The sequence below is a fragment of the Zingiber officinale genome, chromosome 9A, assembly GCF_018446385.1.
Source record: "Zingiber officinale cultivar Zhangliang chromosome 9A, Zo_v1.1, whole genome shotgun sequence".
Classification (NCBI taxonomy): domain Eukaryota; kingdom Viridiplantae; phylum Streptophyta; class Magnoliopsida; order Zingiberales; family Zingiberaceae; genus Zingiber; species Zingiber officinale.
Genome location: NC_056002.1, coordinates 72496830 through 72501884, shown reverse-complemented (window position 1 = coordinate 72501884; position 5055 = coordinate 72496830). Strand labels below are relative to the sequence as shown.

Here is a 5055-nt window from a genome sequence, read left to right as displayed (position 1 = left end):
TTTGAGAAATCACCATGGAAACCATGTACTAAACAAATAGGATGAATCATGACTATTTCAATGATATCAACTATTCAAGCATCAAGTCAAAGTGTAGTGAAAGTAAGATCCTTAAGGTTAGGCCAAGACTAAAACTTATTTCTAATTGATACTTAGCTCAAATCATGCTACTCAAGATAGAGAAAAGAAGTACACTAAAAATACTATCATCATTTACAATATCATGAATCAAGATAAAGAACGTGCTAACAATTTACTTTAAGACAAGAAAACATAAAAATGGAGTTTGATGTTCTCAATATGTATGCCACAAAAAATCAAAACAAAATGCAAGACATATGCAAAAACAAAAACAAACAAAGCAAATCAAATGCATCCCCCCAGACTTAAACTTTTCATTGTCCCAATGAAAACTAAAAACAATGTGGAGAAGATTTTAAGAGAAGTTACCAAGTGATGAGCTCCAAATGGTTGACATTCATGTTTTTAAAGATACTCCTCCATCCAATACTCTCATTCCTCCACAACTTTGAATTCTACAACAATAAGATAGACAAGAAAAATTAAGTAGAGGATACATGTTTATTATAAAGAGAGAACTAAAGACATAAAGGAAAATAAGGAAAATAAACTTGGGTTGCCTCCCAAGAACCACTTGTTTAAGGTCATTAGCTCGACCACCTCATTAAATGCATCTAAATCTTGCACTTGGAGGGGTAAGATATGTCAACACCCTCCTACCAAGGGCTCTTATTATGGAGGGAGCTTTCAATATAGGATTTAAAAAGTGAAGTATCACTCTCTCCATCTTTGTCTTCTTTAAAGTTCTTTCGGGTGGTCGAAGATGGTTCAGATTGAGCTTCCAATTATTAGCCCAAGTGAAATCTGCACATGCAAAGAAAATACAAATATCCCACAAACAAATTAGATAAGATAGAGCCATAACCTTATTGAGAAAAGCAGAATAAGAAATAAAAACTAAATCACATCCAACAAAGTCAATGATAGGTACCTCTAGAAATTTTTCAAAAGATCACAAGAAATACTAACCTTACTTTGCTGAGAGATACCTGAAATTTCTAAACATGTAGAAGTGAATTCCTCTGAATCAAATGATGATTTTGGCTCTGGCTCAGGTGTTGGTGATATCAAAGATGGTGATTCTTGAGACTCAACCATATCTGCATGAGTCCCTACACATTGGTCCACAACATGCTCAATCCTTGCAAATCTTACAGCATCTAAGGATTGTGTGGACAAAGGAGGTGATTCTTGAGATGCTGCTTCCACAACACAGCTCCCTACACATTGTTCCATATCAACATCATCAACACAAACATTAAAAAACAAACCAACATCAATATCCTCAATAGGAGAATCAACTATAGGTGGATCAATAACTTCACTTGCAGTTTTAAGTTGATCTACCACATCACATTCATCATTTGAAAATTTAATTTCAATATTTCGAATAAAACTTGGAGGTAGATCTAAAAACTCATTATCCACTGCATTATCATCACAATCCTCATCTGAAGAGTCTTCAGATACACACTATGAAATCTACACTCAACCTTACCAGTATCACAAAATTTTTTAAAGTCATTGTTCTTATTGACCCCCACTAACCTTTATGGAAAATGAACCCTTAGCGAAGGTCTTGGGGAAGGTACTTCTAACTTCCCATATTCCCTTTTAGCTTGTGGAGGAGATTCAACTTGATTATCTAGTGTTGGTATGATCAATCGTTGAGGAAAAGGTACTTGTGGCACTTGGGAACCTCATGGAATAATGGAATTGAGTTCATGTGGTTTTCTATTGTTCTTCTCCTCAATTCTAAACATGTCCTTCTTCAGAAATTCTTCATGATTCTTGCCAATTCCCAACTTAAGATCATTATCATTTTCACTAGATCTTGTCCGCGAAGGAGGGGAATCTTCTTTAAATCATTTTGAAACAATACTTTCAATCTTTGGCCCCAAATGTTTGAACTCCTCATTCTATGACTTGTGAATTTCAACATTCTTGGGTGGTTGAACTGCATTTTGTTTGACAGGCTCTCTTGTATTTATGACTTTCACTTCTTGAATATTTAAGGGAGATTCCATCCAACTTTTGCTCGACCATCCATGGAGGTTCAATGCCACTTGATCAATTAATATATAAGCTTCTTCTATACTTTTGTCCATAAAAGAACCTCCAGCTGATGAATCTAACAAGCACTTATTTGAAAAAGAAATTCCCCTATAGAATATGTGTAAAATCAGCCATTTCTCCAAACCATGATGAGGGCACTGTCTTTGGAGACTCTTGAATTTGTCCTATGCTTCAAATAATGATTCTCCATATGCCTGAGCAAAATTCGTAAAGCAATTCCTCATATACACTATTCGGCTTGGAGGAAAAAAATGATTCAGAAATAGCTTCTCCAATTGTTTCCAACTTGTGATACTTTGAGAATAGAGAGAATATAACCAACCTTGCTTTATCCTTGATACTAAAAGGAAATGCCATCAATCGAACTGCATCTGCTGACACTCCTTCACATTTCACCATATCACAAATCTCTAAAAATGTTTCAAGATGCAGATAAGGATTTTCTGATACTTCTCCTCCAAATTTGTGACCTTGTATCATGAAAATTTGTTAGGTCTTTCGAGATGCAAAAACCACTTTTGCTTCAATTGAAATCCCATGCCAATGGATCTGTGCGAATATTAAAATTTTCATTTACGGGTTTTCTAATCCTAGATCTACTTTGGATCTACATGTTTAGGAGTTTATACCTTTGATGTGAAGCCCTTCGCTTATCCCGCTCGTCCAAGAAGATGCCAGATCTCAAGGGTGTCAAGTGAACACCTCTCTATGTGTATCCACATGAACAATTAGGTGGAGAAGAAACCTTAGAGTGTGCTAGCACTCTTTGAGGGTTTCGGCCAAGGAGGAGGAGAGGGAGAGAAGAAGAAGCAAGGAGGAATAATGATGATCGATTATGAAAATAAGAGTAAAAAATGGCTTAAGTCTTTTCATCTAATGAAAATACTTAATGCTCATTAACACCATTAATGAACCTCATTAATGAGCCTTAATGAATATTTAATGAATATTCATTCTTCATTAAATGGACATTTTGAAACTAATTCAAAATTTTAATCTAAAATTCAAATTGAATTCCATTTATCAATGAATTCAAAATTCAATGAATATCATCATTAAGCCTCACTTGAGTCTAACTCAAGTCTAGCCTCACTTGAGTCTAACTCAAGTCTAACTCAATCAAGTCTTACTCAATTAATCTAATTTATATTACTCTTAATCCAATTCGGTTCATCACATGAACCTAATCCTCTTGGTTCATCATATGGACCAAATCTTCATCTAATTGTCCTTTGTGTGTGACCCTATAGGTTCTTGTAACGTTGACAATGCTCCTAAACTCATTTAGAAGTAATGAGTGGTATCTAGCAACACATCATTACTACCCAAGTTACAAGAATGTTGAGATCAAACATCACTTTATGACTACTAATTGTGACTCTTCCCAATATATGACAATGTCCTTCTATCCTTGACATCTAGATTGATCAATGTGAGGCATAGACAGTGTCATCCTCTAATAAATCTAAATCTTGAACTCCAAGTAGACTCACTCTAATCAAATGAGCTCAATATCTCATATTGACTCATTTGGGCATGGTCATACACTTAGTGGTCTCACTCTATAAATAATAATGATGTCACTCCCGTCATATAGGAGGGATAGATCCCATCTACATCACTCACATCCCTTCACATATTTTGTTACATACCCAGTAATCGCCTTTATAGTCCACCCAGTTACGGGTGACGTTTGACGAATCCAAAGTATGCAACTCCTTATGTAGAGAACCATGGTGACTTCAGGTCCAAGGACTCGTAGTCATACTAATAGCCACATGAGAAAGTATATGACACTCATATAATGATCCATGATACTTTCTCATGGCGAGTCATTCAGTATACATTCTCCAATGCATACCCATGTGTCAACTTGATATCTCTATATCCATGACTTGTGAGATCAAGTCATCGAGTTGACCTACATGCTAGTCTCATCGCATTAACATTGTCCCTGAATGTTAATACTTGACTAGGAATGATTAAGAATAGCGTTCCCTATATCATCTTACTATCGATTCAACCAATCGATTGACATAGGTAAGAACTTTCTACTCAAAGACGCTATTATACTTAGTTATTTGGCACCAATACAAATAAGTATAATAAACAAAACAAAAGCCTTTATATATATAGGAATATGATACAATGAGTCCATACAATAATCATCATATGATTGGCACTAGGGCTCTATCTAACAATCTCCCACTTGCACTAGTGCTAATCAGTGTAGGCTCTAAGGCCCAATGACCTAGTGTGACCATCATGCTTTCTCTATGCCAAAGCCTTGGTCAAGGGATCAGTGATGTTAGCCTCTGTAGGTGTTAGTTAGAGCCCTAGAGCCAATCATTTGATGATTGTATTATGGACTTATTGTATCATATTCTTATATAATTGAAAGGTATTTATTTTTGGTTATTATACTTACTTGTATTGGTGCCAAATAAACTAAGTATAATAGCATCCTTGAGTAGAAAGTTCTCACCTATATCAATCGGTTAGTTGAACCGATAGTGAGATGATATAGGGAATACTACTCTTAATTATTCCTAGTCGAGTATTAACATTTAGGGACAATGTTAATGCAATAAGACTAGCATGTAGGTCAACTCGATGACTTGATCTCACAAGTCATGGATATAGAGATATCAAGTTGACACATGGGTATGCATTGGAGAATGTATACTGAATGACTCGCCATAAGAAAGTATCATGGATCGTTATATGAGTGTCATATACTTTCTCATGTGGCTATTAGTATGACTACTACTCCTTGAACCTGAAGTCACCATGGATCCCTACATAAGGAGTTATGTACTTTGGTTTCGTCAAACGTCAGCCGTAATTGGGTGGACTATAAAGGTGATTACTGGGTATGTTGAATCTCGACATTCTTGT

At 35.6% G+C, this 5055-nt stretch overlaps 1 non-coding gene across 1 annotated transcript; it reads left to right on the top strand.

Moving 5' to 3' along the window:
* Nucleotides 1-2277: 2277 nt before the first annotated feature.
* Nucleotides 2278-2383, top strand: LOC122022053. The gene has a single exon (XR_006122802.1). It is a non-coding gene; the product is annotated as a small nucleolar RNA R71 (small nucleolar RNA).
* The last annotated feature ends 2672 nt before the right edge of the window (nt 2384-5055 follow it).